Source organism: Lampris incognitus, chromosome 4 (assembly GCF_029633865.1).
Source record: "Lampris incognitus isolate fLamInc1 chromosome 4, fLamInc1.hap2, whole genome shotgun sequence".
Classification (NCBI taxonomy): Eukaryota; Metazoa; Chordata; class Actinopteri; order Lampriformes; family Lampridae; genus Lampris; species Lampris incognitus.
The window spans coordinates 10,391,693-10,404,949 of NC_079214.1; positions in this window are offsets into that span (position 1 = coordinate 10,391,693).

Sequence of the window (13,257 nt, forward strand, 5' to 3'; positions counted from 1 at the left end):
CTTTAAATGGTCTGGGGGCACTGTGCTGGACTACCAATCAACTGAAAATACTGCTGTTGGTGTCGGCTATTATTACCGTGTGCTCTTATCTTGTTTAAACGCAGCATTGTAATTAGGAGGCCCCGCTGTTGTGTTTTGATACTTCTGTAAACTACTAATAAGACACGTTAGCCCCTAGCTAACGGGCCTGACCCTTTAGCCGAGCGGTTAGTGACGTCGCCTTGTGGTGCAGTACACCTCGTATCGAATCCCGCACCGGGCTAAAAAATAACCGGTTACACACACATCCAAAAATGACACCACCAAAAACAATACAAAAACAAAGTAAAAAAAGAACCCAACAACACACAAACGGTCAACAACACAGTGCACTCAGTGCAACACAGTCCAAAAAATAAAAATCACTGTCCAGCGAACGAACGCCGGCCAGGATGACTGTCCGTACTGCTGGTCTGCATGACCCTGGCAGTTCGCTTAGCCTTCCCCGCTGTCGAGGGCGCGCCGCCCGCCCTTGGTGCTCCCTCTGTGGGTGCAGCTCCAGGCAAGGCCCTGGGCCCACCAGTTTTATGCGGTTATGACGATGACGTCTGTTATAATGATATGTGGCAAAGTACTAAATCTAGTTTGTGCTTTGACTCCTATTTCGCCCCTCTTGATGATCTAAGGCGCACTTCAACCAAATGCATTTGGCATGACATGCAGTGTTGGCTATGATTACTGTTTACATTTATTACTATGATGATGACCATATAAGTAGCAAATGTACCACTTGTACTACATATAGTACTAATGTAGCCGGTTATTTTTTTTGCCCGGTGCGGGATTCGATACGGGTGTACTGCACCACAAGGCGACACCACTAACCGCTCGGCTAAAGGGTCAGACTCGTTTGCTAGGGGCTAACGTGTCTTATTAGTTGTTTACACTAATATATGATGTAGCGCTCTTTGATCCCAGTTGGTAGTACTCGTGTCTTATCAGCAAATTGCTGACTTTGTCAGCATGTCACGTTGGATAAAAGTGTACCAAAATAAGTAGATGTATGAATGTAGTGTAAATGCTGAAAACAACTCATACAAGAAATGTGGTGCTCCATGCTGATGTCGATCTCAATTTGGCTCTTTCCAGACCCCTTTACTTTTTGCACATTATTGTGTTGAACTTTTAATTTTGAGTGGATAGAATTGCCATTTTTGCCCATCAGTCTACATTCAATAACAAAAATTACGAAGTGAAAACATGTTTTTAGAATTTTTCGCAAATTTGTTCAATCAAATAATCAAAAACAGATCTCTCTTTCACATGGAAGTATTCAGACCTTTTATGGTGGCACTCCAAATTGTGGTCAGGTGCATCCTGTTTGCTTTAATTCGCCTTGGGATGTGTCTAGAACTTGATTGGAGTCCATCTGTGGCTAATTGAATTGATTGGATATAGTTTCAAAAGGCACACACCTGTGTATAAGGTCCGACAATTCACACTGCATGTCAGGCCAAAATCCAAGCCATGAAGTCCAAGGAACTCTCTGTAGAGCTCTGTGATAAAGTTGTGGTGAGGCATAGATCAGGGAAAGGGTATAAAACCATTTCTAAAGCTTTGGGTGTTCCCAGGAGTACAGTGGCCATAATGATTGTGAAATGGAAGAACTTTGGAACCACCAGGACTCCTCCTATTTGGCCGTCTGGTCAAACTGAGTAACTGGGCAAGAAGGGCCTTGGTCAGGGAGGTGGCCAAGAACCCAATGGTCATTATAACGGAGTCTCAGAAGTCCTCTCCAGAGATGGGAGAATCTGCCAGAAAGACGGCCATCTCAGACGTGCTCCATCGATCAGGCCTATACTCAAGTAACTAGATGGAAGCCACTCTTGAGTGAAAGGCATATGACAGCCCGCTTGGAGTTTGCCGAACAGCATTTAAAGGACTCTTGAGAGCATGAGGAAAAAGATTATATGGTCTGATGAGACAAAAATGTAATTCTTTGGCAGAACTCCAAGCACTATGTGTGGGAAACACCTGGCATTGCTCATTACCTGGCTAATACCATCCCTACGGTGAAGCATGGTGATGTGTCATGGAATGGGGCTGCATCTCAGCGGCAGGGACAGGAAAACTGGTCAGAATTGAGGGAAGGATGAATTCAGCCAAATACAGAGAGGTCCTTGAAGAAAACTGCTCCAGAGTGCATGTGATCTCAGACTGGGGCGATGGTTTACCTTTCAGCACAACAATGACCCGACACATGCAGCCAAGACAACACTGTAGTGACTTCGGGACAAGTCTCTGACTGTCCCTTGAGTGGCCCAGCCAAAGCCCAGTCTTAAACCCCATAGTCATTTCTGGAGAGACCTGAAGATGGCAGTTCACAGATACTTCTTATCCATTCTGTTGGAGCTTGAGGATCTGCTAGGAAGAATGGGATAAACTGCCCAAATCTAAGTGTGCAAAGCTTGTAAGAGATTTATCCGAGAGGACCCCGACGCTGTGGCCCTGTGATGGACTGGTGGCCTGTCCAGGGTGTCTCCCCGCCTGCCGCCCAATGACTGCTGGGATAGGCTCCAGCATCCCCGTGACCCTGAGAGCAGGATAAGCGGTTTGGATAATGGATGGAATGAGTCTTCTACAAAATACTGAAGGGTCTGAATACTTACATAAATTAGAGATTTCAGTTTTTGATTTTTAATAAATTTGCAAAAATGTCTTTGGTTGATGTATGGGGAATACCTGCACAACTATTCTGTCTTTTGAGGTTTTGTACGAGGACAAAGGGCTCTGCAAAGATATATTTCTGTTTAGTATCTGAAGGTGGGACCACTGCCAATTGGAGGACAGCGGACTACCTTTTCAGTGAAGACGCCATGTGCCCTGACACTTTGAGGTAATTAAGATGACAGATGAGCTTTCTTAGTCATTAATCAGCCAGCAGATAATGTTTTATACCTATTAAAACCTGCCATCTTGAATTAGGTGTGGGTTTGTTTTGTTGTTTTTCCTCAGAATATTTGAGAGCAAAGATTACCTTTGGGACAAGGTGACGGTATTTCACAGCTTGTATCTGACTGCTTGTGAGAAGCGCCAGAGTGTAAAATCTGTGGGCATCGGTCACTATGTGCTGCCTCCAGCTTGTGTTCAGGATGGTGAGGGAACATCTTCTATTTTTTTTATTTGTATTGATATTTAAGGTAGCTGTTATTCATCTTACAGATACAAAATTGTTGAGCAATTCCAGTAACACTAGTAAACATAATAATGAATGAATTTGTTTATATCATTTTAGAGTTGAGGCATGTTGTGGGAAGGTTGATTTGGGAACAGGAGGATGATCAGGTTGTAGCACAGGTATGTGACCCAGGGTAACAGTACACCTTTTATGTGGTGCCAATTTGGACACGGTTACAGAGAATTTTATTTGTTGTAATGAATGATTTGGGTTGTTCTTTGTCTTCACAGGAAGATGACCCTACAGAATGGTATGTTGCATTGACTACATTTTTGTATTGGGTCTTATTTTTATGTTACACTCGTAACATACATGAATAAAAGGTGGATGCCATTAAAATTACTGTCACTCTCTCGGACAGGTCTGAACCAGCTATGATAGACTCGACACAAAATGAAGTCGCACCGGCCTGTGAAGTCACTAAATATACATTCAACAGTATGACTATAGGTAAAGCATCTACTCTTTCCTGACATATCGGAGTTCTGATGCTGTGTTCATTCAGTTTTGTTAGAGTTCCTTGCAAATCGACACACCCACAGAAACGGGTTGTTTAAGCCAATCAAATGCTCAGTTCATTGAAATGTATTTAGATACTGTGGCAATTTCGATTCACATTAGGAAAGGTCAACTGCATTTCCAGATCTCACCATATAGTCTTAATTTAGCTAGAATGGAAAACGTTGCATTGTAAGAATTAAATGTTCGGCCTGTTTCTTGCCGACTTGTTCACTTCAGGTTATGTCAGCATTGATAGCCTGCCACAGTATTCAGGCGAACTGTGCGACGTCTACCCTGACCATTTTGGATGTTCTGTTGGTAAGGCCAGTCGAAGATGAAGATGTTTGCTGAGGTGAAAATATGTATTTGAAAATAAGTAGCAGTTGCACTTGCAGCCTAAAAATATTGGAAAATTATTCAATAAGTTTGTCTTGACATCTGTATTGGTGTTAAATATGTTAAAATAACACTGACATCTTGTTTCATTTTGGCACTTATTAATCAGAGAGATATTAGAGAAATATATTAAACCATGGGGTGTCCGGGTAGTGTAGCGGTCTGTTTCGTTGCCTACCAATGCTGGGATTGTCAGTTCGAATCCCCATGTTACCTCCGGTTTAGGTAGGTATCCATCGTCTCAAGCCACGTTTCTAGGTTTGTGACTTGCTGTCGATTACCTGACCGTACAACAGCTGAGCTGGAAAAGTTTTTTTTTTTTTGGGGGGGTCGATTTTTCTTTTTTACCATTCATTATTTGAATATAGTACATAAAATAGTTTCAGTTAGTGTAAAAATAACTTCTCAGCCAAATGTGTGTGTATTTCCAGTGTGGCAGTGGCTGATTTTGTAACTACATCGCCACGCTGTGAACATGTTTTTTTTTTTAAATATTAACATTTATATTTTAACCTTAGCTGTATCCTGTTAAGCACTACTGCTACGATCCAGTTTCTCCATGATTATCAGCTATGCTTAATATGATCTAATCTACTAGTGAATAGAATATGAATTTTGAGCAGCAGGGAGAACAAATTATCATTAATACACAGTCAAGTATTTGACCCCCTAGGTTAATGTTAGAGTGACGATACTGATTCGCTCACTTCTGAAGTTCAAGTGTCTTTGCTTTATTGACGCTCTTACTTCCCTGGAGGGACCAAGGCTCTGGGATGTAGAAAACGTGGTCTGGATCAAGGGCGGCCCTGCAGTGGATGTCATAAGAGCGTTCACAGGGGAGTTGTGCTTCCTGCTCTGTTGAAGTCTATGGCAGACTGCTCAGAATCTGGAAAATGAGATGGTACCATACCCGCTTACCAGTTTCTATTTGAATATTTTATTCCCCTTGGTGGAAGTCCCTTCTGGGAAATATTTGACTTATATTCAACATTTTATTTATTTATTTTTTAACAGGCCTTTATTTGGATATGTTTCCACATATTATTGATGGACAAATTAAAGATATGGTTTTAACAAATGAAACTCATTGGGGATTTTTATTTTTACTTCAGGCCACATACAATTGAAAATATGAAACTAAAATAGGCTACTTAAATTTGAACACAGTGTATATAAATGTCACAATGAATGCTCACCTGATATTTTCTTTAAAAATGTTCCTTTGGCTGCTCCCATTAGGGGTCGCCACAGCGGATCAACTGTTTCTATCTCTTCCTGTCCTCTGCATCTTCTTCTGTCACGCCAGCCACCTGCATGTCCTCCCTCACCACATCCATAAACCTCCTCTTTTCCTCTTCCCTGGCAGCTCCATCTTAAGCATCCTTCTCCCAATATACCCAGCATCTCTCCTCCACACGTCCAAACCATCTCAGCCATGTCTCTCTTGCTTTGTCTCCAAACCATCCAACCTGAGCTGTCCCTCTAATATACTCGTTCCTAATCCTTATTTTGGGGGGGGGGGGGTTTCCCCCCCCTTTCTCTCCCCAGTTGTATCCAGCCTATTACTCCACTCCTCCGAGCCATCCCGGTCACTGCTCCAGCACCTCTGCCGATCTGGGGAGGGCTGCAGACTACCACATGCCTCCTCCGATACATGTGGAGTCGCCAGCCGCTTCTTTTCACCTGACAGTGAGGAGTTTCGCCAGGGGGACGTAGCGTGTGGGAGGATCACGCTACCCCCCCCCCCCGAACAGGCACCCCGACTGACCAGAGGAGGCGCTAGTGCAGCGACCAGAACACACCCACAGACACGGCCAATTGTTTCTGTAGGGATGCCTGACCAAGCCAGAGGTAACACGGGGATTCGAACCACCAATCCCGGTATTGGTAGGCAGCAGAATAGACTGCTATGCTACCTGGATGCCCGACCCTTGTTCCTAATCCTGTCCTTCTTTGTCATTCCCAACGAAAATCTTAGCATCTTCAACTCTGCCAGCTCCGCCTCCTGTCTTTTCATCAGTGCCACTGTCTCCACACCATATAACATGGCTGGTCCCACTCCCATCTTGTAAACCTTCCTTTAATTCTTGCTGGTACCCTTCTGTCGCAAATCACTCCTGACACTCGTCTCCACCCACACCACCCTGCCTGCACTTTTTTTTTCTCATTTTAATGTTGGCTCCTTTGTCCCATACACTACACGACCCCAGGAGTGCCCTTTTATTTTGCCCCTTTAAATGTTTGCCAACTAATGGCTTTCCCCCCCGAGGTCACTATTTAAAACGTCAGTCTTGGTCACGGTCCTTCAGTAAATAAAATGGTCATCTACCCAGTCCGAGTCAAACCCCCAAACAAACAACACAAAAATAACCAAAACAACAATTTCCGCACGAATGTTAAGTCCCAAAATCCCTTGCGGTCCTCCAGTGCACAAGTACCGATGGAGGAATCGTCCTCTCCTTTTGCTACAATAAACTAGTTTTATTCGTTTCTCAAAGATGTCCTCATGTTTCCTATCACTTTTTTATTAGATCCAGACACTCATGTTATATTTCATTTTATCTCTTTTACAGACCGCTCGCCTGGGACAGTTAACACAGCAGCAGCGTTCAGTGCTCAAGCAAAACTGTTGAGCACTGAACAAAATGACCTTGACAGTGTTGCAGGCTGACTTTGCTTTTTGTTTCCAGATAAGTTCTGTTTGTGTGTCTCAGGAGGTTGAATGAATATAAATGCACTTCAGGGTTTCAGATTAGATGTTTAACATGTAATTTAAAATGACTGTTTATATGATTTTTGTTACACGATGTGCAGGAGTTTACAGAAAATGCGTGAATACGCTCTGCTAGTTAAGATGGTCTTTTTTGAATTTTGGCCAAAGCCCTATCAGATGTCTATTCAGTCTTTTTTTTCTTCTCCCAGTGAAGTTATGTAACCGTGCCAAACATGCCGTCCGTTTAATGGGTTCTTATGTGTCCAGGCGGCATGGTCTATCAGTTTGTTTCTAGTTTGGCAGGCTTTAGGTTTTGAATTAAAATTCTCTTGAGAAAATTAATAGTGTTAGTGTAATCTTGTCTCTAATGCTTTTCTTAGTCTCTCACATCACATGACTCAATATCAAAACCTTATACTTTACACATCCATGAAGGCTGGAGCAGCTGAACTGTCACTTTTCAGCAACCATGACAATGAGAACAAATAAGATTGATAATGCATATACAACAAAGTAAATGTAAACAAAAATATGAAAAACATGAAGGGGGGGTGTGTGCACTACTCTCAATTTACAACATTTGGTCCAGACTGATACCGGCTGGGAACTCGACCCGTCTATTTTCTTGTATACCATCCATTTTCCCCAGCGCTGTTTGTGGATCCTGACTTCAGTCCTTAGATAATGGGTCAGTTTTCCCATGGAGTGTATTTCCTCCACAATGTCCAGCCACTGCCCGAGTCCTGGAGGGTCACAGTTCTACCAGCTCCTTGTGATGGCCTTTTTGCATGCAAGTATCAGGATTTTGAAAAGACAGATGTCCTCCTTTTGAATTATGTCGCTGGGTATCAACCCCAAGTACAGAATCCGGGGGTGTGCTGCATCATGTCATTCCTGCTCTCGCCCATGCCTTTTCTGTCTCTCTCACTACAATCACTATCCAATAAAGGTGGAAAATGCCACAAAAAAAAAAACCTCCACTCCCATCTCTCCCAAACATCTCCATACCTCAACAGGTATGTCATCTCGAGCAACTGCCTTTCCACTCTTCATCTTCTTCATGGCTGCCTTCGCTTCCCCCTTGCTAATCCATTGCACTTCCTGATTCACTATCCCCACATCATCCAACCTTCTCTCTCATTTTCTTCATTCATCAGCTCCTCAAAAGTATTCCTTCCACCTTCTCAACACACTCTCCTCGCTTGTCAGCACATTTCCATCTCTATCCTTGATCAAACTAACCTGCTATACATCCTTCCCAGCTCGGTCCCTCTGTCTAGCCAATCAGTACAAGTTCTTTTCTCCTTAGTGTCCAATCTCTTATACAACTCACCGTATGCCTTTTCCTTTGCCACCATTCTCTTTGCCTTATGCTGCATATCCTTTTACTCCTGTCTACTTTAATCCCTGACTATTCACTTCTTCTTTGGCAACCTCTTCCTCTGTATACTTTACTGTACTTCCTTATTCCACCACCAGGTCTCCTTGTCTTCATTCCTCTGTCCAAATGACACACCAAGTACATTCCTTGTGGTCTCTCACCATTTCTGCAGTGGTTGCCCAGCCATCCGGCAACTCTTCCCCAGTGCCTGTCTTGGCTCCTCCCTGAACTCCACACAAGTCTTCCTTCACCTTCCACTATTTGATCCTTGGCTCTGCCTTCACTCTCTTCCTCATCTTGATCTCCAAAGTCATCCTACAGACCACTACCCAATGCTGCACCTTCCTCCACTCTTATACGTCACCCTGTGTTCCTCTCTCTCCTTGAAATACGTATTCACCACAGTCATTTCCATCCTTTTTGCAAAATCCACCACCATCTGTCCTTCCACATTTCTCTCCTTGACACCAAATCTGCCCATCACCACCTCATCACCTCTGTTCCCTTCACCAACATGCCCATTTAAGTCCGCTCCAATCACCACACTCTCCTCCTTGAATACACTCTCCACCACTTCATCCAACTCACTTCAGAATTCTTCTTTCTCTTCTTGCGGGGCATATGCGCTGACAACATTCATCATCACACTTTCAATTTCCAGCTTCATACTCATCATTCTGTCTGACACTTTCTTTACCTCCAATACACTCTTTACAATCTCTTCCTTCAGGATTACCCCTGCCCCATTTCTCCTGCCATCCACACCATGGTAGAAGAGTTTGAACCCAACGCTGATGTGTCTGGCCTTACTGCCCTTCCACCTGGTCTCTTGCACACACAGTATGAGTACCTTCCTTCTCTTCATCATATCAGCCAGCTCCCTCCCTTTACCAGTCATAGTGCCAACATTCAAAGTTCCGACTCTCACCTCCACACTGCTACCCTTCCTCTCCCGCTGCCTCTGGATATGTCATCTCCCTCTCATTCTCCTTTGCCCCAGGGGTGGAGCCAAAGGGTTGCGTGGGGTGGCCAGAGCCACCACAGACTAAAATCTGGCCACACCACCGCTTTTCAGGCAGAACTTTTATGGAACCATTTCTCTATGACCGTTGTTCCCATATGGATGCATTTTAACAGGGCATGAGCCCTTCTAGCCAGCCACAACCCGCTGCCTGCAGCCTGAGGAGAGAGGCCTCATTTCGGCAGTATAATCACAGGTAAGCTTTTAACAAGCAGAAAGAAGCGAATTTAGTATGTTTTAAATGTTTCTTGCATCATGTGTGTATTTTATGGCTGGGATGCATGAGTTGAATGAGATGTGATCTTGTACATTTCAGTTACCGGTATTTAAGTCATAAGGTATAAACAGCCTCACTCTCAGTTTGCTGGGGAAAAAAAATATTCAGGGGGCGTCCGGGTAGCATAGTGGTCTTTTCCATTGCCTACCGACATGGGGATCCTGGTTCGAATCCCTGTTTTGCCTCTGGCTTGGTCGGGCTTCCCACCCACAGACACAATTGTGGGCGTGGGCCAGATGTGGGTGTGTGTCCTGGTCGCTGCACTAGCGCCTCCTCTGGTCGGTCGGAGTGCCAGTTCGGGGGGGAAGGGGAACTGGGGGGAATAGCATGATCCTCCCACGCACTACGTCCCCCTGGTGAAACTCCTAACTGTCAGGTGAAAAGAAGCAACTGGCAACCCCACATGTATCGAAGGTGACGTGGTAGTCTGCAGCCCTCCCCGGATCGGCAGAGGGGGTGGAGCAGCGACTGGGAAGCCTTAGAAGAGTGGGGTAATTGGCCGGATACAACTGGGGAGAAAATGGGGGGGGTTAAAAAAAATTTGGACATTTTAGCAGAAATGGTGCTCTCCACCATTATCAGTGAGGTCAAGGGAAGTCAAGTTTTTGCCCTCATGGCAGATGAAACCAAACATGTTAAAAAGAGAGAGCACGTTTCTCTTTTTCCCAGGTATTATTGTTACAGGGGAGCTGTAAAAGAGCTTGCACTTTGAAGCCGCAGAGCATCTTAATGCTGCAGGTTTGGCGGATAATGTAAAACATGTCCTTGAGAGATATGGACTGGAATATAGACACAATTTCCTACGGCGGAGCATCTGTAATGAGCAGCAAGAACTCTGCCACTCGGGCTCATGTTAAGGAGGTGGCCAAGCAGGCCTTTTATGCCCACTGTAATGCTCATTACCTTAATCTGGTTCTCGATGACACTGGCAAAGCAGTCCCAAAATGCTTCTTCTCTCTTGTGCAAAAACCATACATGTTTATGTCTGGGTCTTATGTTCATACCAAGTGGCTCAAGAAGCAAAAGACATGTGTGATGGGGCACCAAGAGAGCTGCAAAGGCTAAGTGACACAAGGCTTGTCCTACTATTCTGCTGTTATCTGTGTTCTTGAAGAAATGGGCGAAGAAAAGAGTGGTGATTGGTCAGTTGAAGCACGAGGCCTGCTAGCTCAAATGGCCCTGCAGTTCCTAGGACTGACTGGGCTTTTTGGTGAGGCAAGATGCCTTTCTGATGCTCTCCAGTCTCCAAATCTTGATTTAGGTTCAGCTGTGGATTTGGTTGAAGCTGTTGTACAGACCCTTAAAGGTTGTAGGGTTGAAACCTACTTTGAAGAGCACTGGAAAGAAGTGGTACATACTGCTGAACAATGCAATAAACACAGAACCTGCATCTAAAAGAAAATGCAAAACAAAAGGCTGGATGGACATAGTGTGACGTCTCAACGAGGTGGGCGTCCTGAGCAGAACAAGGACACTTTTCGTACAGAGATATTTTACCCTGTCCTTGATAATATGCTCACTGAGATCAACAGTTTGTTCTCTAAACCAAACTGTTAGATAATGGAGTGTATTAAATCCTTAAATCCCACAAATGCTACAGTTGGTGATGAGGAAGCTCTGTTTTCCCCTTACTTCTATGAATGCAGCATCGAAGACCTCAGACATGAATTACACCTGGAGAGGAAAGTCCAGGCAGGCGTAGAGAACCCCTCCAGAATAGTTCACCTCACAAACTTCATTGAGCCATATCATGAGGTGTTTCATGAACTCTAGCTAAAATAGCAGTCACCATACCTCAAGATTCAGGATTCTTCACTTGTTACGTCTCATTATACAAGTACAAGAGAGTAAAATTCTTGTTTTGGCTCCTCAACACCGCAGCAACGATAGTAATAAAATAACAACAAAACATGTCTGTGAATGTTCTCATTCATCCAGGTCATGGTTATCCAAAGGAGTTGAGTCAAGTGCAACTGGACTTGGTATATATCCGTGAAGACGTTTCGCCTCTCATCCAAGAGGCTTCATCAGTTCGTGCCTTTCGGACTAGACCAAGCTAAGCCTCTTGGATGAGAGGCGAAACGTCTTCACGGATATATACCAAGTCCAGTTGCACTTGACTCAACTCCTTTGGATAACAACAAAACAGAACAAAAAAAGCAGTAATAATAATAAATAGCGCGTGGTGTATGTAGGGTGCTGTGTGTGTAGGCCCAGCCTTAATAAATGTGCATATTTGTATGTAGTTGTTTGTATATTTGTGTGTTTGTGTATGCCAAACTACTACGTCTGTGTGTGTGTGTGTTTGTGAGTGTGAACTGATGATCCGCTGAAGTACAGCTGCATGTGAAAGCAGCTTTTCAGTACTTGATCGCATTAAAACTTAACTTGAGTTCAGCCACGGACGATGGCAGATTGAGCAACCGGGGTGTTTTGGGTGTGGAGTCGAGACGAGCCAAGTCCCTGACTTAGACGAATATGTGAATCAGTTTGCCAGTCACAGCAACCGCAGAATATGACCTCTGTAGGTTTGTTTGACACAAGTATCTTATGTGTACTTCTTACGTAATTTAAATTGCAGTCATGAGCTTTATCACCAATTAAAAAAGCATAACTTTTAACGATTCCAGTTGTTTTGATCATTTGAGGGTTACATAATAGTAGAAACGTGCACGAGCCCTCATGGTGTACTTCTACACAGCAGTCACTGTGGCCTGCATAAGCAAATGATGAAAAGAGCGAGTGACCAAAAACATTCATTATTTGGCCTACAGCGATTTGCCAAGCAGAAAAACAATTAACGAGACATCGGTTTTTGTGCCCCCCCGATGTTCTCAGCCTGGCCACCCCCTTACAAACATTTTCTGGCTCCGCCACTGCTTTGCCCAACAGTAGCATCGTTTCCACCGGCACCCTGCTGACCAGCAGTACCGGTGGCAGTCATTAACCTGGGCCTCCACCGATCCGGTATGGAAATCTGATCTATGATCCGCATATTTGATGTGGCCAAGGTTTTACGCCGGATGCCCTTCCTGACACAACCCTCCCCACTTGTCCAGGCTTGAGACCAGCACTAAGAATGTACTGGCTTGTGCATCCTCAGTGGCTGGGTTTACTCTCATAATGTCACTTGTATTTACAAATTGGGTCTCCCCGCCTGCCGCCCAATGACTGCTGCGATAGGCTGCAGCATCCCCGTGACCACAGCAATTGAAAACCAGCTTTTTTTCTTTGGCGATATGTACTGTTTTGATTTTGCTGAAAAACATTTGTCTAATTATTACATAGACTGAAGGGCCGTGGGGGCCGTGGACTGGGACCCAATGAGAATTAAAATGCTTTTCTGTGAGAATGTAGAAAGCTTCTCTGAATAGAAAGGTGCAACGCACGGGTAGGAGCTAGAGCCCTGCACGGGCTGAAAAGTCCAGCCCGGCCCGGTCTGGCCCGTGGTGTTGAAGCCCCAGCCCGGTAAAGTATGCAATTTATATGCCCGAGACCGACACCAATATCACTTTAAACTCCATCTGACGCGTGTTACCACACACACACACACACACACACACAGTATAGTCAGTTGTCACATGTAATGCACGCGTACATGCATATGTATAATATTGCTATATTGATATAAATATTTCATACATTTCCCAAATCCTGTGTGAATAGTACACATTGCCATAATGGCTCCCCCATACATCACCGACCTCCTCTCCCCCTTCCAACCCTCTCACTCCCTCAGATCCACCTCAGC